Source organism: Chiloscyllium punctatum, chromosome 39 (genome assembly GCF_047496795.1).
Source record: "Chiloscyllium punctatum isolate Juve2018m chromosome 39, sChiPun1.3, whole genome shotgun sequence".
NCBI classification, from domain to species: Eukaryota; Metazoa; Chordata; class Chondrichthyes; order Orectolobiformes; family Hemiscylliidae; genus Chiloscyllium; species Chiloscyllium punctatum.
The window spans coordinates 45,335,121-45,357,026 of record NC_092777.1 but is presented as its reverse complement, the minus strand read 5'-3'; the positions used below and the strand labels follow the sequence as shown (position 1 = coordinate 45,357,026).

Genomic DNA, 21,906 nt, shown 5'->3' with positions numbered 1-21,906 from the left:
TGGAGAGAGAAAGAAATAAGACGCAGGAGGAAAACACTAAAAGGATCCAGTGTCAAAGCTGGGGCCTCCATCCTGGTTCTACATGATTCAGTCCTCCAACCAGACACAGTATTTATTCACTATGCCAGTGGGGGAGCTCTGCCCCATTTTTTCTGTGTTTGGTTTGACATAAGACCCTGCCAGCAAATGTGTTTTTTTATGCCTAGTAACAGTGACGCAGGTGGAGATGAGGCAAGGTTATCTGCTTACAATACAGCCACTCCCTTGCTACATAATTCCCCACAGAGTCATAAAACATTAATCCAGTGACAATAATGAGCCCGAAGGCATTTTAGATTTAAACCTAAAACCTAGAAAAAAACACAAAGCACGCACTTTCCTATTTATCACTGTCCAACTGAAACCAGTGCGACATTTTGTGGTATATTTTCAGCAAAGATAGATTGCATGACAAGTCAGAATGCCTAGATTGAAATGGTGGTAGCAGAGACATCTATTTCCAGTCTGTTTTCAGTTTTCCAGTCTGGTATTGATGTGCTACCCCAGGGAATAGAGAGTGACCACTGCTATGACTTTCTAACAGCTACTCCTTCATGAAATCAGTGAACAAGCTCAGAAGTTGCCACCCTGGAGATCTGAAAAAGGGGTTTCATCTTCCATCAGCACGTTGCCCTTCTGTCAGAGTGACACTTTGTTCTCTGGCTACCAGCTTTTGAATGTATGTTCCAAACTTGGATAAACACCATTATTGTTGCATTGTTATGCTTGTGAATGTCATCCCTCTAATTGGCAGATTAATCTCAAATTAGTAAAACAAAAACTGAATGCAAATGAGGAATTTGTGCAGGTGGATGAATTGGAAAGACCATTACAGCTGAATCTTGACCCAGATTTGCCAATGACCAGCTAGTCCTTGGAACTGGATCACTTGGAGTTGTGCAGCAGGGACCCCATGAAATCCCAGACATGGCTCACTCTGGGAATTCTCTGGGAAGTTGAAGATCCTTATGGGCAATTCCTCTGCATTCAAAACGACCAAAATGATAGTGAACATCAGAGAAATCGGAGGGTTCTATTTTAATTCAGTAAATAGCTCCCCAGTGAAAGTTTGATAGTTTAAAAGACAAGCTAATTTCTGGGTGGCTATTAGGATGACATCCCCAAGTTACCACAAGTACTCCCAGCTATAGTTTCTATAATCTCTTATACTTTCGGGATTAGTCCTGCACCTGCTGCCCCCAACCTCCCACTGGCCAAACCATGCTGGCACCAACAACCCCTTCATCCACTGACACTGACACGCCTTCACACATGGACAGTCCCCTGACACGGACACCCCCTCTACCCACTGGCACTGGCACGCTCTCCACCCACTAGCACTGACATCCCCTCCACCCACTGGCACTGATACCCACTCCCTCCACTGGCACTGACACCCCATTCACATATGGACACCCCCTGACACTGACACCTCCTTCATCCACTGACACTGACACCCCCTTGACTCACTGACACTCCCCTGACCCATGGACACTCCCCCCTCCAACCCACTGAAACTCTCTGCATCCACTGACACTGCCTCCACTCGCTGACACTGATATACCTTCCACACACTGATACCGCCTAATGCCATTGACACCCCCTTCATCCACTGGCACTGACACACCCTTCATCCACTGCCACTGACACCCCTTCACTCACTAGCACCGACACACCCTTCACCCACTGACACTGACACCCCCTTCACCCACTGGCACTGGCATCCCCTTCACCCACTGGCACCGACACACCCTTCACCCACTGACACTGACACCCCCTTCACCCACTAGCACTGACATCCCCATTCACCCACTGACACCGACATCCCCTTCATCCACTGGCACTGACATCCCCTTCACCCACGAGCACCGACACACCCTTCACCCACTAGCACCAGTATACCCTTCACCCACTGGCACTGACACACCCTTCACCAACTGACACTGACACAGCCTTCACCCACTCGCACTGACACCCCCTTCATACCACAACCCTTTAACCCACTGGCACTGACACCCTTTTCACCCACTGACACACCCTTCACCCACTGGCACCAATGCCCCCTTCACCCACTGGCACCGACATCTCCTTCACCCACTGGCACTGACACACCCTTCACCCACTGGCAGCGACACCCCCTTCACCCACTGGCACCAGCATCCACTTCACCCACTGGCACTGACACACCCTTCACCCACTGGCACCGACACACCATTCATCCACTAGCATTGACACCCCCTTCATCCACTGGCACTGACACCCCCTACAGCCATTGGCATCCACTGGCACTGACACCCCATTCACATATGGATACCCCCTGACACTGACACCTCCTTCATTCACTGACACTGACACCCCCTTGACTCACTGACACTCCCTTGACCCATGGACATCCCCCTCCACCCACTGAAATCATCTCCACTCGCTGACACTGATATACCTTCCATACACTGATACCCCCTAATGCCATTGACACCCCCTTCATCCACTGGCACCAACACCCCTTACCCACTAGCACCAACACACCCTTCACCCACTGACACTGACACACCTTTCACCCACTGGCACCGACACCCCCTTCATCCACTGGCACCGACACCCCTTCACCCACCAGCACTGACACACCCTTCACCCACTGGCACCGACACACCCTTCACTCACTGGCACTTACACCCCCTTCACCCACTAGCAGCGACATACCCTTCACCCACTGACACTGACACCCCCTTCACCCACTAGCACCGACATACCCTTCACCCACTGATACTGATACCCCTTTAACCCACTGGCACTGACACCCTTTTCACCCACTGACACCCCCTTCGCCCACTGAGACCGACACCCCCTTCACTCATTGACACCCCCTTCACCCACTGGCACTGACACCCTTTTCACCCACTGACATTGACACAACCTTCACCCACTGACATTGACATCCCTTTCATCCAGTGGCACCTACACACCCTTCACCCACTGACACTGACACCCCCTTTACCCACTGGCACTGACACACCCTTCACCCACTGACACCTCCTGACACCCACTGGCACTGACACACACTTCACCCACTGGCACTAACACCCCCTTCACCCACTGACACCAACACCCCCTTTACCCATTGGCACACCCAATGGCACTGACACCCCCTTCACCCACTGACCCCCTCCATTACCCAGTGGCACTGACATCCCGTTCATCCACTGACACTGACAGCCCCTTCATCCACTGACATCCCCGTCACCCACTGATGGTGCCACCCTCTTCACGCACTTACACCCCGTTCACCCACTGACACTGACACTCCCTTGACTGACACTGCAACCCCCAACCACCCCACCAAACCATAGCCTGAAAATCCTCATTCACCCTATTGTAAACACCTCCTACCTGCTGGTCATCACCCTGCTCCCACCCCTCATTAATAAATACACCACCAGCCCTGTCACCACCTCAACCAGTGACCCTGATATCCAGTTCACCCCCACCCCCACCCCCCAAACTGGCTGTGAAACACCACCTTCAGGCCAACACCTCCACTTCACCCCCATTGCCACCTGTACTAAGCTGTCTGTCACTTACCTGGCACTCTACCCACCTGGCACTCAAGACACTTGGTACCCTAACCAACTGGAACTCCAACTATCTGGCACTCTACTTGCTTGGCACCATAATCAACTGGCACCCTACACATCTGGCACCCTGCTCAAATGTCACTCTATCTGACACCTGGCAGTCTAATCATCTGGCACCCTTATGTCCTACCCACATGGCACCCTAATCCCTTAACCAACTGCCACTGTGCTAGATATCAGCCTATGCTTTCCACTTGTGAAGAAGCAAGGTCAGGAATTCCCGTCTGGAATTGCGGATCTCAGTACTAACATAAACACAGGATGAGTAGTGTGGCAATCTGACCGTGATGCCCCTACTTGAATAATCTAGACTATTATGTTTTACCCAGGCAGACACACTTCAATATTTCATGTGGAGAAAGAAATTTGTCCAAGTGGGTCTGTCAATAGGCAGGACTTGATCTGTTGGATAACTTAGAAGGCAATACTGGGCAGAACTGAAGCAGGGCAGGCAGATGTGATTTCTAGCAAGATTGTCTCACCATGCATAAATCACCTATGTTTAAGAGGTTAGGTTTTAGATCAGCTATAACATCCAAAACACATTAGAACTAAGGCTATACAATAACCAACTCGCTGAATGCCAAGACTAGCCCAGATAGAAGGCTAAAGCTGACCAATCAACTAACCAAACATGTGGAACACACAATATGTGGCATGTATTTATTTATCCATAAATAATAGCACTAAAACAGAGGAAATGGCATTGTAACAGGACTCTGAAACAGCTGACAGATTCTGTTGCTCTGATTGATTATGTGGACACAGGTCCCCAATGACCCCCTCATTAATGGAAAGAGATTCCAGGCAGGAGTTTAGAATCCCACGTATTCCCTGCCAATTGCCATAAATTCTACTTGTTTTATTTCTCCTCTTCTCCTTTGTGTTGACCCCGTATTGTGTTGACCCTCAGGCTTTCGGCCTGAATGACCCTTTCTTCAGTGGAAACAGTAAGGTTTCTCGGGCTGCTAAGAGATTAGAATTCTGATTAATTCAAACCAAAGCCAAGTGTCATGTTATGGGTGGCGTAGTGAGGGGGGAGGTTTGGAAAATAAATAACTTTAAGCGGGGGGGTTACGATGTAATGTGGCTCTCAGCATATAGCCTAGAACACCTCTTATTACAACCCAGCAAATAAAGGGGCTGGGTTGCTGTGACGTGTTTGGGTGCAAAGGTGGAACTAACTGAGCTATCTTCTTGCAAATTATTGACTCCCATGAACACGATACTCAGAATAATAATAGTCAGGGCAAGAACAAATGCAGAATTGTTAGGAGTAGCCAACTCCAAGAGTATATTTTTAGAATGTTGTAGCAAAGTAAAGAATTTGTTAACTAGTCTTTAGTCCTCAGATAAACATTAGAAGTATGACATTGGAACTAAAAACAGAAAACTAGCATGCTGAAGACTCACACATCCTTTTGTACTCTAGGTTTTGTTTTTGGTTTGTTTTCACTTGAACGTCGAAAGATGAGTTGTGACCTGATAGAGGTTTCCAAAATTATGGATGGAGTGGATGGTTATTTTTCCCAGAGTAGGAATGTCCATTATTAGGAGACAGAGTTTTAAGGTAAAATGGGGATAAAGGAGTTGTGTCAGGCATATTTTTACACCGAGAGTGATAAGCGCCTGGAATGTGCTGCTAGAGGAAGTGGTGGAGGCAGGTACAACAGCAATATTTAAGAGGCACATTGGTAGAACTATAGAAGGATATGGACTTTGTAAGGGCAAAAGGTTATTCATCTAGAAAGGCATCATGTTTTGGTGCAGTCTTGGTTTTCTCTGAAAGGTATGTTCCTGGGCTGTTCTGTTCTTTGTTCTTCGTTTTCCGGGAGCAGTTCCCGATTAGGGTCAACACACGGGTGCATTGAGCTTATCTGGATTTCAGCTTCGCCCTCCTTCCAGTTTTAGGTTATCTTAATGTGAAGCAGAAATTTATATCATTCACTGTCGGTCAAGTTACATTCAAAGCCACATTCTTGAAAGAAAGTCTAATCATTGCACTAGGGAAAATCTTTTGAGAGAAATGAATGCCCTCGATGTGACGGAAGGTGAACCTGAAAGGTTAGTTCTGTTTCCTTTTCCTTCAAGGCTGCTTGACCTGCTGAGTATTCGTGGCACTGGCTGTTTTTATTTCAGATTTCCAGCACCCGTAGTATTATGCTTTTGTCTTGGTTGGGTAGCCTCCTTAAGTTGGAAGGGAAAGCAGATGCCTTCGACAGATAGTGCTCCCTTCTGACCACCAGGGAAACGGATACATAAATCAGTCAACACAACCTATGCTTCCTTGGTTACAAAGGGTTGATCTCGGGTCTGATACAATATTCAAAATACATTGTGATATGGCATCATCACTCCAATTATAACACTGTTTCTGCCCAACATAGACACAACAGCCCACACAAATAAATAAAACATATGGAGCTGGACAGGGACACAGAAGAAAATCACCTGCAATATATTAAAGCATTCAGAACAAATGTGTTTTTACACTAACATATCAGGAATTACAAAAAGTAAAACTGGTGTGGGGGATGTCCCAAAAAAAATGCTTAAAACATATATATGTCAATGACTCCTCTACTGTTTGCAGATGTTTCACGTAATAATGTTGCTGCCACATGACTATGTTCACATCAGCAGAATAGACAGAACACCAAGCATTGTTCTAAAGATAGATCCAATCTAAGTCAACAGAAACTTACTTACTTGAAGGAATTGTCCTAATTCAGACAAGAATCTATTTATAAGTTTGCTTTAGAGCTCATGTTTTGTTTCTTATTTCAGGCTCACTTTTTAAAATCCATTTATGGAAACATGGAGCAGGCCAACAGTGACATCACTCCGTTATCTCTTGTGGGCTGGGTATGAGAGGACATGAAATTCTCTTCCTGATGTCAGTCATTGAATCTGGACTTCCAATTTTTATTCACTCATGGGATATGGGCATCTCTGGCTAGACCAGCATTTATTGTCCATCCTGAATTGCCTGGACTTAAGAGTCAACCACATTGCTGTTGGGACTGGAGTCACATTTTGGCCAGACCAGGTAAGGATGACAGATTTTCCTCTCAAAAGGAAATTAGTGAACCAGATGGATTTTCCTGACTTTGACAATGATTTAATTAGAATCTTATTTCTAGATTCTTTATTGAATTTAAATTCCGCTATTGTCACCGTGAGATTTGAACCTATGTCCACAGAACATTACCTAAGTTTTTGAATTAACAGGCCAACGATAATACTTCTAGGCCATTGTCTCCCCCAAATATCAATCAAAAAATCCGTAACTGCATTTTAAATATGAGTTCAGTGGCTATATCCTGGCAGCTTAATAATCCTCTCCATATATGTTAGAAGTAGCAGCCAAGAGAGCAGGAGGGACATGCTTAGGGGGAAGACAAACCCCCTACAACAAGACAGAGTCTACACTGTTAGTTTTCAAATATATCAATTCCTATTCCATAGGCTAAACTGGTTTCAAGCCAATTTGGGCTGTTTCCAATTTTCCCAAAATAGATATTTCAAAATGTGAACAGACTCCAAAACCTGTTCCATAAAAACAACAGAATTAAAGTATTTTAGAATTTTACAATTACCCATTATTTCCCCATTTCCCCTGTGCCAAATGGGACAAGCTACATTGCAGGGAAAGTCTTCCTCAAGCGGGATCACTGATTGGTTAAGTATTACCCTTAGAGGTCTATTTAACTATCCATTGAAATTAACGTTGATCAACAAGAGAGCAACATGACACAATCAAGCAGAGTCATAGAGATGTACTGCACGGAAACAGACCCTTCGGTCCAACTCATCCATGCCGACCAGATATCCCAACCTAACCTAGTCCCACTTGCCAGCACTTAACCCATATCCCTCCAAACCCTTCCTATTCATATAAAAATCGAGATGCCTTTTAAATGTTGCAATTGTACTAGCCTCCACCACTTCCTCTGGCAGATCATTCCATACATTTACCATCTTCTGCATGAAAAGGTTGCCCCTTAGGTCTCCGCTCACCCTAAACCTCTCACCCTAAACCTATGCCCTCTAGTTCTGGACTCCCCCACCCAGAGAAAAGACTATTTATCCTATCTATGCCCCTCATGATTTTATAAGGTCACCCCTCAGCATCCGACATTCCTGTGAAACAGCCCTCAACATGGTTTTGTTAAAGAGAAATTGCTGTCGAGAGTGTGGTGCTGGAAAAGCACAGCAGGAATTCCAGATGAAGGGCTTATGCCCAAAACGTCAATTCTCCTGCTCCTAGGATGCTGACTGACCTGCAGTGCTTTTCCAGCACCACGTTCTTGACTCTGATTTCCAGCAGTGGCAGTTCTCACTTTGTCCTTAAAGAGAAATTGTGCTTGACAAATTTATTAAATTCTTTAAGGATGTAACAAGCAGGTGGATTTTGGGAAACCAGCCAATGTAGCATATTTGTATTTCTGAACTGTATTCGATAAATATTGTATAGTATGATGCCATGGTGTTGGGTGGGATATATTAGCATGAGTAAAGGATTGGCTAACTAACAGGAAACAGAGGGTCAGGATAAATGAGTTGTTTTCAAAGTGCCAAACTGTTTGCTAGCTAATTGTAACAGTAAATTATACAGAAACAGATGCTTGGAGCTACTAACATGTTTTCTTCTGAAAAAGAGAAGGCACCTGAGCAGAAGGGTAGTTTTGGTTTAGTTTTTTGAAGTCTTCAACTTGTGAGAGTTGTTGGAAATCTCCAGGCTGTTAGAATTTGACTGAAGTATCCAGGCTCTAGGAGCTGAGAAGAAAACTGAAACATCTTCCAGCAGACCAAAGGGCTGAATGACTCATTGAGAAAGAAATTAAAACATTAAGATCAGAGTGATACTTCACTGAGATCAAGTGACTGTAAAGGAAATTTCTAGGATAAAGGTTTGGATCCTTCTTTTTGCTATCTGTTTTAAGGTCTTTTTTTTAGATTAGATTAGATTACTTACAGTGTGGAAACAGGCCCTTCGGTCCAACAAGTCCACACCAACCCGCCGAAGCGCACCCACCCAGACCCATTCCCCTACATTTACTTTGCACCTAACACTATGGGCAATTTAGCATAGCCAATTCACCTAACCTGCACATTTTTGGATGGTGGGAGGAAACCGGAGCACCCGGAGGAAACCCACGCAGACACGGGGATAATGTACAAACTCCACACAGTCAGTCGCCTGAGGCGGGAATTGAACCCGGGTCTCTGGCGCTGTGAGGCAGCAGTGCTAACCACTGTGCCACCGTGCCGCCCACAAGTTTTTAAGTTTTGGCATTTTTTCTTCTGTGTAATAAATGTGTATACTTTTGCCAAAAAAGGAACATTGGCAACCTTGTGTGAATATGTTCACTGACTGACCACCACCTTCACCAATTTGCAAAAGTAAAACAGATGATCTAGCCAGGTTTCAAACTGGGATCTGACTTGTCCAGTCTTACCATTAGCTGGGATTGTTACATCTTGTACTTCTGATAGGAAACATTTTACAACAATCAAGTCAACACAAAACAGTTCTGAAGAAGTCATTTCAGACTCAAAATATTAACTGTTTCTCTGTCCTCAGTTGGTGCCAGATCTGCTGAGTTTCACCAGCATTTTCTGTGTTTGTTTCAGATTTCCAGTACTTGGCTTTAAGTATTTGAGGGTAGTGCTTACATTCCTGTGCATTTCATTTAAATACTGTAATATTTTGTTAAAAGTGTAGAGGTTAACCAGAGAAAGAGGCTTTCACTGGATCTATAAAGTTTACAATTGTGTTTTCAGCAGGTTTCAAGAGTTATAAGTCAAAATGAAACACAATGGTCCAATCATTTTTATTTGTCCCTTTTTAAGTCAAATTTTCTTTTGCTAAATTAGTCTTTTGTCTTGAAGGCACTGATTGTTTAATGGGTACAGTTCACTAGCATTAAGTTCCTCTCAATAGTTTGGGCCTGTTTCTTCTTGGCCATCTTTCAGCCTTCAGAGTGACTGTTGCTAGATTGCTTGGTCATGATGCTAGGTATATCCAGTTACCTCCTCATTCAAAATCAACACATAAAGTCCCTGTACATCAGACAAGAAGCTTTGTTCATATTCCTCTTCCTAAATTAGTGTCCTTGAGAATACAGTCCCTGCTGTGATTAGCTAACTTATAAAAACTTATACTTAGCTCTCCCACTATTATTGACTGTAGTTATTTACTTACATATCAAGCCAACATCTGTCTATCAGCAATGCTTTTTTTATTTCACCCCTAATCCCAATCAAACTAGCAATGTTTTTACGATTTATAAATTCATTCTAGTTTGATCAGACATGACAACAAACAATAGTGTTGAATCCAGCCCATGTTCTAATCATTGCAAGAATTTTGATAAAAGTTGATTTCCTTATCCACAATTCCAGTGACCTCGAAGACATCAAATTGAGTTGAAGGCATTATCAAAAGTGTGTTTTACTAAATGACTAGTTTCTTTTGGCAGAGCTCATAACATTTATTACACAATTCAAATATATTTTACTTAACCAGCATAACCATACATCTGAAAACAAGCTCAAACAGTAACAACTAGTCAGCACAATTTACATTGACATACATAGGTAGAATTGACATCATTTTGTACTGCAAACTTCAGTGTCTGAATTTGAATTTGCAAGGTTGGAAGTGGAGACAGCAGCTTCCAGGAGGGACACATCGACAATTCAGTCAGAAACAGCAGAAGAAACAGAGAAGGATGGGAAGGATTTCACTCTGTTGATGAAAAGGCCACACTGACATATCTTCTCAAAATATGGACATTGCAAACACCTTTGCAAATTAAATTTTCCAGTGTATCATAACTAAGGCTTCCCACCTATTCCATTAGAAAGACCAGGATTCTTTAATTCCCAGGAGATCCAACCACCATATCTGCACTAGTAGTTCAGCGATAATGTCTCTACCTCTGGCCTAGAATTTCTAGGTTCAGGACCCATCTACAATGGAGATGCCATACCATGTCAAAACAGTTTGATAAAAATAATGATGCCTGCTGTTATTTCCTAAAATCTGACCAGGCACTTCATGCCAAAAGGAATAAAGGCAATGAACCAGCTCAGAGTAAAATCTCCATATTAAAAATAAGCAAACTAGCCTTTGATAATTATTAGCTTCCTTTTCATCCAAATATTGAACATAAATTTGTGAAGACTTCATAATCAGATTATAATTTATATAGATTAGATTCCCTACAGCATGGAAACAGGCTCTTCAGCCCAACAAGTCCACACCAACCCTCCGAAGTGCAACCCACCCAGACCCATTCCCTTACATTTACCCTTGACTAACACCAAGGGCAATTTAGCGTGGCCAAATCACCTGACCTGCACGTCTTTGGATTGTGGGAGGAAACCAGAGCACCCGGAAGAAACCCATGCAGGCACGGGGAGAATGTGCAAACTCCACACAGACAGTGGCCCAAGGCTGGAATTGAACCCCGGTCCCTGGTGCTGTGAGGCAGCATTGCCAACCACTGAGTCACTGTGCCGTCCCAAGTAGCCAGCGAGGGAAGGAATCAGCAGGTCCCGAACCTGCGTGGGAAGCTCCAAAGGATTATTAAGCCATCGCCTTAACCAGTCAGCCATGACTACATGCCGCATGGCTTAACTTAGAACAATGAAAGATCCGGGCCGGGTGGTCTTGAACCACCAACCTTTCGGTTAGCAGCCGAACGTGCTGACCAGTTGCGCCACAGAGACTTTCAAATAGCTTGACAAATAATGGAAAAAATGCATGAGAAGTGACTTTACAAATGAGTTGATTTCAATATTAAGCTCAAATTTATCACCAATGAAAGGGTAAACCTCATACTATTTTCAAAGTGGATTTGTGAGATAGAGATTAAAGTTCATAAAAATAGTGATTGAAATGTTGCCAGCACAATAGACATACATTCATTTAGGTTTCTTATAAAGCTCAGCAGCAGCCATGTAGCTTCAGTGCTAGGATATCTGGCGCCCACGTAGATAACCTGAAATTGAATCCCAGGCTAAAGTAAAATTCCCACTCTAATTTCTCATGACCTGCACCATTCCATACTCTTTACCGAACTTGGATTGAAGGAAAGGGACACAGCTCGAGAGGTGAACTGCATGAGAAGTATTTCAGTGATCTTAAAACATGAAGCCAAATCTTAAACCTTATGGATTGGTGTTCAAGGAGATTAAAGCAGCGTTTCATTTCAGATGTATTTCTGGACAGTTATGTGGAATGCTTAAATGCTAAACAGGATTTTGCCTTGCTGCTATAGAGTGCCACTGTACTGCAGTGAGCATTGATTCATTCCCCCCCCCCCCCTCCACTGCTTCCATATTTGTGACTGTGATTTATGTTGCAAACTGTGGGCTACAGCTGTTGTTGTTGTGCTTAAAGATGGGATTCATCCACTTTTTATAACAGAACATAATTTTTCTTGCCTAGCCCTCAACCAGAATGCTGTCACATCGCTGCACAGAATCCGTCTTACATCACGCTCAGGTGAAAACAATACCACAATGTGACGCAGGGTAGGAAAATATATTTGTGATTAATCTTCTGTTGGTGACAAACTAATGCTGATTCAGGACCTTCTCCAGTAACTTATGACTTGATTAACAAGCTTGGGATGTACACCAATGAATATTTTTGCCCAACAAGGTCCTGGTGATAATTTCTTTGATGGAAGAGTGTGAGTGGGAAAGATATCCCAAGAGTCAGTTGTTAAGAAACTGTGTCTTGCCCACCTATATCTTAGTTAAGAACAACTTTGAGAACCAGACTTGTTGACCAGCAGTTCCCCAGCCCCGTTGAAAGGCCTGTGATTTATCAGAGCTTCCCATAAGCTGGCATAACCCCTCCTGCAGTGTTCCATGACTAGATTCAGTACAACAAAAACATTCCCAAAAGTTCAACTCTAATGCCAAATTCAAAGTGGGACATCATTTAGTCGTTCAGATGAAAACAAAAACTCAGCCTGACTCAACATATCCTGTTTAAGGAAATGGTGCAAAGTGCAGAGAAATAGACTGTTTTGTCAGATTTGATTTATTCTATACCAGCGAAAATAATTTTGGACAATTCATCACATGTTCACCTACACCCTCAATGTTTGATATGCGATGCTGTTGGCAGACAGGATCAGGTAGATCAGGAGCAGCTTTAATTATTTCTCCCCCTCACATTTTATTCTGCCTGTGGACCATGAAGATGTGTTTCATGTGTATCTGGATATTTTGTGGTGTCTCAGTGTCTGTAAAAATGCATCGGATTCTCTTGCAGTCCAACTACCTTTGCACATTATATAGTAACTTGATAATTTTATGATGCATTCCAATTCACTATCAGTTAAAGGCGTACACGATCAAATTCCTTGGTTGGCCACAGCAGATACATGCAGTCTATAACATTTGAGACCTTCCCTTACATGTTAACATTTATTTTAAACCTCTGGATACTGCTTTGATCCAATTTAAACTTGTTTCCCAGTGGGAGGCTAATCTAAATTTTGAATAGATTTCATCCTGTGCTCATTCCTATCTAACAGCTGACATTCAAAAATGAGAAAAAAATACGGCAGAGCAAACATGTTAACTGATAACAGATGTAGAAATATTTTTTGTTCAAGTTACACTAAATTATATGGTTGAAGAGGTTCTACTAGAGGACATTGAGTTCTCTGACTGCAGGCATGTTTCTTTCTTTAAGGGACTACAATAGTCCAGATTTTCCCACAGGAAGATTGTCATTCTTACAGCAGAGACTGGAGGTGCACTGTGACCATGCAGACCAACACAACTGACTCTGCTTCAATGAGGTTTCAACTGACTGACGTTACACAGGACATACTAGAGGACTAAAACTTATTCTAACTCATGGGTAACTAGGACACTGAACACCTCTCCTTGACTACCCCCACCTGCCTGACACACCCATTCCACAATTGGTCATGGTATGCATCCCCTACCTGACATCCCCAACCCCACCCTCATTCCCACTGACCTCCCCCTCCCTTGCTGCCCCTGACCTGACACCCCTCCCACCCCTCAGCCCCACTGACTTGACAGCCCCACTCCCACTAACCTGACAGCCGTCATCCCTACTGACCTGACACCTCTCCACCCCTCAGCCCCACTGATATGACACCCCCCCACCCCTACCCGAATGAACTGACAGCGCCCCCATCCCCACTGACATGACACCCACCCAACCCCTCAGTCCCACTGACCTGACATCCCCACCCCATCCCCACTGACATGACACCACCCACCCCCCAATTACCTGGCAAGCCCCACACCCACTGACCTGAAGAGCCCACGCCCACTGACCAGACACCCACTCCCCTCAACTGGACAATACACAACCTATCAAACCAGCCTGCCCCTCCAACCTATCCCCACCAGACTTAAGACCCAAACCCCCTTACCATTCCAAAGCTCACCCTAAACCTACAACCCTAGCCCCTCTATGAACTCTTGAGTAACATTCTCCCAGCCCATCATCCCAACTCCTGAACCCCCCCCCCACCCTAACCTGACTTGAACCTTTCCTCGGATTGGACCCAATTTCAGCCCCAACTATAACACACATCCCCACCAACCTGATTACCCTCCCCACCCCATCCCTAACTACTCACCTATTTACCGCCCACCCCATTCACCTGGAATCTGTGACCTTCACCCATTTAGGCACCATACTCCCCCCAACTCTTTCAGCAGTCGTCAAAGTGGCTGCAGGCCCTTTCAATCAGATGGACCTCCTGCCGAAAAAGTGAGTGCAGATTCCATGCTGATCTCTTTTGCTCCTACCTCCATGAAATCCTGGGCTTGTCTGTGCTGCTTTGAGGAAGAATGTCCCTATCCAGGAATTTTGTGAGGAGGACCCCTCAAAAGGCAAGTGTCCAATCTGGATCAGAAGTAGAGTGGCCAATCCCAAATCTGGGCCAATGTTTTGTGTCAGATAATTGCAAAATTTTTTAAAGCACCCCCAGTACCCCAAATTCAAATGACAGCAGCCATGAGAAGCCTCTATAATTTTCATGATAGTCGTGTTTGTCACCAGTCCAAAAATATAATTTGCATCAGATCTTCAGCATTGAAAGATATGCATTATCATTGCAAATACATTGCTGATATTTCTTCTGACGGAGATGATCGTTGAATAGTGAGGCCAGAAGTCACTGCTGGTAATAGTGAACATTACTCATGCCCAACATGGGATGTAGTGTCAGAACTGGACTCATATTTCAGACAAGTAAACCAGAGTCAAATGCTTTAGACCTTTTTTAGAATGCAATTTTTTTTTAGCAGCCCTTGTTTTGGCGAGGAGCATCTTGCTTTCTTTTTTACAAAGGAGGGATAAGCAACAGACATCGATATCAGTGGCACCATTACACAGGACGGCATCAGTAAGATGCCAGGGTTCACCCCAATTGAATGGATATCATCATTGGGACCCTGAGCAAATGTGATTGCTGCAGAACCAGGGAAATATGCCCTGGAACACAAACAGAGATCGCTGGAGACACTCAGCCGGTTTGGCACCACCGGTGCAAAGAACAGATGAGCTAACGTTTTGGGTATGGATCCATGAGCAAAATGAGTTTAATCTTAGGGATTAGGGATAAGCTTAGGGATAAGCTTAGGCTTTGACAAATGAAGAGAAAAGATGTGTATGTGCACAGCATATCTTAAAGGAGATCACATTATTGTCATGTGGACAAGAAAGTGGCCAATTTACAAAAAACAATAGATTAGATTAGATTACTTACAGTGTGGAAACAGGCCCTTCGGCCCAACAAGTCCACACTGACGCGTACCCACCCAGATCCATTCTGCTACATTTACCCCTTCACCTAACACTACGGGCAATTTAGCATGGCTAATTCACCTGACCTGCACATTTTTGGATTGTGGGAGGAAACCGGAGCACCCAGAGGAAACCCACGCAGACACGGGGAGAACGTGCAAACTCCACACAGAGAGTCGCCTGAGGCGGGAATTGGACCCGGGCCTCTGGCACTATGAGGCAGCAGTGCTAACCACTGTGCCACCGTGCCGCCCATAAATAGGTGATTTAATAATTTGTTTTTCATGATATTTGTTCAGGTGTAAATATTGATGCCAGGAAGGTGAAAAGATACATTCATTCAGCAGCTTTTGTGACTTTGATGTAACTCGGTTTGAAATGTGGGACAGAACCTTCCATGAACCAGTCAGTCCTGGGGGTTTGAGCAGTAGACATCAAGCGGTTTGCAGTCACCAGATGTTGGGGAAAGACCATAAGACATAGGAGCAAAATTAGGCTATTTGGCCCATCAAATCTGCTCCTACCATTTGATCATGGCTAATATATTTCTCAACCCCATTCTCCTGCAATCTGCATGAAACCTTTGAGAACCTTACTAATCAAGCTCTGTTGTTAATACATTCAGTGACTTGGCCTCCTCAACCTCCTGTGACAATGTGTTCCAGAGATTAACCACCCTCTGGCTGAAGAAATTCCTCTCATTTCAGTTCTCAAAGTCACCCCTTCACTCTGAGGCTGTGCCTTCGGGTCCTCATCTCTCCTGCTGGCAGAAGCATCTTCTCCATGTCTACTCTTTCCAGGCTTCTCAATGTTCTGTCAGTTTCAATAAGATTCCCCTTCATCCTTCGAAATCTCATCGAGTACAGATCCAGAGTCCTCAACTGCTAATCATATGACAAGCCCTTCATCTTGGAGATCATTCTTACATCTCCTGTGGACCTTCAAGGCTAGCACATCCTTGCTTCGATATGGGGCCCATAACTGCTCACAATATTCCACATGTGATCTGACCAGAGCCTTATACAGCCTCAGCAGTACATCTCTGCTCTTGTATTCTAGTCCTCTCAAAATGAATGCTAACATTGCACTTAGCTTCTTACTGCAAAGTGAACCTGTATATTAACCTTAAGGGAATCCTGAACTCCTAAGTCGTTATGTGCTTCAGATTTCTGAAGCCTTTCTCCATGTAGAAAATAGTCTGCACCTGTATTCTTGCTCCCAAAGTGCATAACCTCACACTTTTCCACATTGTATTCCATCTGTGAATTCTTTGTCCATTCTCCTAGCCTGCAAGTCCTTCTGCATCCATGCCATCTCCTTAGGACTACCTTTCCTGCCCCCTATTTTGTGTCATAGAGTCATAGAGCTGTACAGCACAGCTGTACAAGGGCGGCACGGTGGCACAGTGGTTAGCACTGCTGCCTCACAGCGCCAGAGACCCGGGTTCATTCCCCGCCTCAGGCGACTAACTGTGTGGAGTTTGCATGTTCTCCCCGTGTCTGCGTGGGTTTCCTCCGGGTGCTCCGGTTTCCTCCCACAGTCCAAAAATGTGCAGGTCAGGTGAATTGGCCATGCTAAATTGTCCATAGTGTTAGATGTAGGGGAATGGGTCTGGGTGGGTGCGCTTCGGCGGGTCGGTGTGGACTTGTTGGGCCGAAGGGCCTGTTTCCACACTGTAAGTAAATGTAAGTAATCTAATCTAATCTAAAAAAAAACAGACTGTTGCGTCCAACTCATCCATGCCAACCAGATATCCTAAATAAATCTAGTCTCATTTCCCAGCATTTGGCCCATATCCCTCTGCACCCTTCTTATTCAAGTAACCATCCAGATGCCTTTTAAATGTGCCAGCCTCCACCACTTCCTCTGGCAGCTCATTCCATACACGCACCATCTTCTGCGTGAAAACATTGCCATTTAGGGTGAGATGAGAAAGATTTAAAAGGGACCTAAACCTATGCCCTCTAGGTTTGGACCCCCGCACCCCAGGGAAAAGGCTATTTAAACCTATCTATGTCCCTCATGATTTTATAGACCTCTATAAAGGCAACCCCTCAGTCTCCAATGCTCCAGGGAAAACAGCACCAGCCTATTTATCCTCTTCCTACTGTTCAAACCCTCCAAACCTAGCAACATCCTTCCAAATCTTTTCTAAACCCATTCAAGTTTCACAACATCCTTCCAATAGGAGGGAGATCAGAATTGCACACAATATTCCAAAAATGGCCTAACCAATGTCCTATACAGCCGCAACATGACCTCCCAACTCCTATATTCAATACTCTGACCAATGAAGGAAAGCATATCACAGTAAAAATTGATGCAAAATATTCATTTAGTATCTCTCCCATCTCCTGTGGTTCCACAATTAGGCTGCCTTGCTGATCTTTGAGGGGTCCTATTCTCTCCCTAGTTACCCTTTTGTCCTTAATGTATTTGTAATATCCCTTTGGATTCTCCTTCACCCTATTTGCCAAAACTATCTCATGTCCCCTTTTTGCCTCCCTGATTTCCCTCTTAAGTATACTTCAACTGCGTTTATACTCTTCTAAGAATTCACTTGATCAATGCTATCTATATCTGACATATGCTGCCGCCTTTTTCTTAACCAGTATTCCCTACACCTTACCAGCCTTGCCTTTCACTCTAACAGGAATATACTGTCTCTGGACTCTCATCTCATTTTTGAAGTCTTCCCATTTTCCAACCATCTCTTTACCTGTAAACATCTGCCCCCAATCAGCTTTTGAAAGTACTTGATTAATACCATCAAAATTATCCTTCCTCCAATTTAGAACTTTAACTTTTTGGACTTGTCTATCCTTTTCCATCACTATTTTAAAACTAATAGAATTATGGTCACTGGCCCCAAAGTGCTCCCCCATTGACACCTCAGTCACCTGCCCTGTCTTACTTCCCAAGAGTAGTTCAAATTTTGCACCTTCTCAAGTAGGTACACCCACGTACTGAATCTGAAAGTTTTCTTGAATGCACTTAACAAATTCATCTCCATCTAAACCCTTAACACTATGGCAGTCCCAGTCCATGGTTGGAAAGTTAAAATCCTCTACTATAACCACCCTATTGTTGTTACAGGTAACTGAGATCTCCTTACAAATTTGTTTGAGAGAAAGTGTGGAGTGCAGATGCTGGAGATCAGAGTCAGAAAATGTGGCACTGGAAAAGCACAGCCGGTCAGGCAGCATCTGAGGAGCAGGAGTGTTGATGTTTTGAGCATTAACTCGTGCTCAAAATATCAACTCTCCTGCTCCTCGGATGTTGCCTGACCGGCTGTGCTTTTCTAGCACCACACTTTTTTTGCAAATTTTGTTTCTCAATTTCGTGCTGAATATGGGGGGGGGAGGAGGAGGGGTGGTGGTGATAGGGGGTTCTATAACACAATCCCAATAAGGTGATCACCCCTTTCTTATTTCTCAGTTCCACTAAATAACTTCCCTGGACACATTCCCAGGAATATCTTCCCTCAGTACATTGGTATTGCTATCCTTTATCAAAAACGCCATTCCCCCTCCTCTCTTGCCTCCCTTTCTATCCTTCCTATACCATTTGTATCCTGGAATATTAAGGTGCTAATCTTGTCCATCCCTGAGCCATGTCTCTGTAATTGCTATAATATCCCAGTCCATGTTCCTAACCATGCCCTGAGTTCATCTGCCTTCCGGGTTCGGCATCTTGCATTGAAATAAATGCAGTTTAATTTATCAGTCCTGCCTTTTTCTCTGCTTTGTTCCTGCCTGCCCTGACTGTTTGACTTGTTTCTTTTCCCAATTGTACCAGTCTCAGGCTGAATTCTTTCCTCACTATCTCCCTAGGTCCCACCTCCCCCACCACCCCCACACGTTACTAGTTTAAATCCTCCCAAGCAACTCGAGCAAATCTTCCTGCCAGTATATTAATCCCCTTCCAATTCAGGTGCTTCTGATACAGGTCACTTCTACTCCAGAAGAGATTCCAATGATCCAAAAGTGTGAGTCCTTCTCCCCATGCACCAGCTTTATCAGTCGCCAATTCATCTGCTCTATCCTCCTATTCCTACCCTCACTAGATCATGGCACTGGGAGTAATCCAGATATTAATACCCTCAAGGACATCCTTTTTAAATTTCTGCTGAACTTCCTACATTGTACCTTCAGAATCTTATCCTTTTTCCTTCCTAAGTTGTTAGTTCCAATGTGTACAATGACGTCTCTCCCCGTTGAGAACATTCGGCAATCTCTCTGAGATATCCTTGATGCTGGTGCCGGGGGGGGGCAACACACCATTCTGATTTTTCACTGTCAGCTGCAGAAGCACCTGTCTGTACCTCTGACTAGACAAGCCTCTATCACAATTAATTGCTTAGAACCTGATGTATCCCTCATTACATTAGGGCCTGTCTCAATATCAGAAACGTGGCTGTTCATACTACATTCACCTGAGAATCCATCACCCCTTGCATTTTCCAAAAGCTGCATACTTGTTTGAAATGGGGTTAGCCATAGAAGTCTCCTGCTTACTTGCCTACCCGTCTTACCTTTCCTGGAGGTAACCCAGCTACCTGACTGTGTCTGTGACTTTTCGCCCTTCCTATGATTGCCATCCATCACTCCCCCTAGCTCCTGTAAATTCCTCATTGCCTCACTGCCACTCCAACCGATCTATGCAATCTAATAGGATTCGCAACCTAACACACTTACTGCAGACATAAACATCAGTAACGTGGAAAGTCTCCCTAATCAAGCACATCCGACAAGAAAAGCACATCACTCCACTAAGGCCAGTTTTGTGCTTTAACGATCTACAGACCCAGAAAATAGCACAGTCTTACTGCTCTAAAAAAAACACTGCTCTAAAAAAACACCACTCCAGGCTAATTTAGTCCCTATGTCTTATATTTTAAATTTTAATCAAGAAACAGATCTCAATAAAACATATAACCAAAAAGAACCCGCTCTACTCACTATTTAAAAATAAGACAGTAAGATTACACTTACAAACTGTGCACTTATCAGCTCCTGTGCTGTGGGCTCTCCCACACAGGTCCGTCCAAGGTCAGCTATGAATTTCAAATCTTGTGTAAGTGAGAAACTTGGGTGTGTGGATTGGAATAATTGTGCTGTGACATAGATAGGATAATGATGGAGAGGCAACAACTCCAAATGCAAGGGACTGATCTGATATAGCATGGCAGGCAATGGAGTACTGTGGTAGGGGGAGTTTAGAAGTCACCACCACCCTGCCTTCAATGGGGGTACAATGAATTGCAATAGTGGACATGGCTATGTGGTAGATTAAAGGATGAATGAGAAATTGGGGGCGGTAAAATAGTGATATTAATAGTTAGATATGAGTGAGATGAGAAAATAGGAAATCTCAAAGCTATTGGGATTTACAAGGACAGTGACACAAAAGGGTATATGAAGAGTTTGTGGAGGGAATCTTCCTTTTCAGGTGGAGCCAGGACTCTCTCTCAAGAGTGTAACTTGGAAACAGTTTCTTCATCTACCAAATCTCTACAGTGCAATACCAATGAGATATGGCTGCCAGCATACTCACAGTGGGTGGGATGAGTCTGTGAGGTGGGTCCAATTGCGTTAATATGAGGCAGTCCAAGGTGCAATTGCGTAAATCAGGCATCTGCAGCTACAATGACAACATACACCTCCCTCAGGTTACTCTGCACATGCAGCTCTTGTGTTGACTAAAAATGTATCTTACAAACATTGGTCAGAAGCAATCATGGCAATGTCATTCATCATGAGAAATGAATCATCTTTTGTGAGGCAGAAGGGATAGCAGGTCACCTTAAAAGTGCCACCTGCATTTGGCAATTCTGAACACATCCCGAAGGTCCCATAACTATATAAGGGTGTGGAGCCACTCTCCTTTCAAAAGAGAGTATGTAAGTACTTGAGAACATGGGCCCTGATAATCAATGTTGTATTTTGTGGCTGATGTGAGGGTTGGAGGCAAGGCAGTGGTTCTCCTCATAGATTTACAATATTCCCAATTTATTTGCACAAGATTTGTGACACATAAGGTCGAATATCTCTGAGGTATATGCAGAGGGATTTCACATCCCTCCTTCATGTCTTGCTGTATTGCAGCCTATGCTAAAGCTTCCTTTGTGTTTGATATGACTGCTCAAGAGTCACATCATTAATGAGGTGTTACGTTCCTGAGACTTCCCATGTACAGTTCATTGCAATCATGCTGCAAAGGCAAATACTATCGACACTGTTGCAGTCCTAAAAAGGCAACATAAACAATTTGAGAGATTCAAAGGCATCAGAAACAATAGTATTCTCCAGGGGATGCCGAAGATATGAAGAAGCTGCAACAGAAGATAGTCCCAGAATGCAGAGGAGGTTTAGCAGGCCCTGACGGTATTGACCTTGCTGTTATTTCCTC

The 21,906-nt window shown here is 44.1% G+C and overlaps 1 long non-coding RNA gene across 1 annotated transcript in view; it reads left to right on the top strand.

Moving 5' to 3' along the window:
- Nucleotides 1-21,906, top strand: part of LOC140464229 (uncharacterized) — a 98,533-nt gene that overhangs the window by 49,286 nt on the left and 27,341 nt on the right. The window contains exon 3 of the long non-coding RNA XR_011954887.1: nucleotides 12,133-12,218. This is a non-coding gene — a long non-coding RNA (uncharacterized lncRNA). The remainder of the gene's footprint in view (nucleotides 1-12,132; nucleotides 12,219-21,906) is intronic.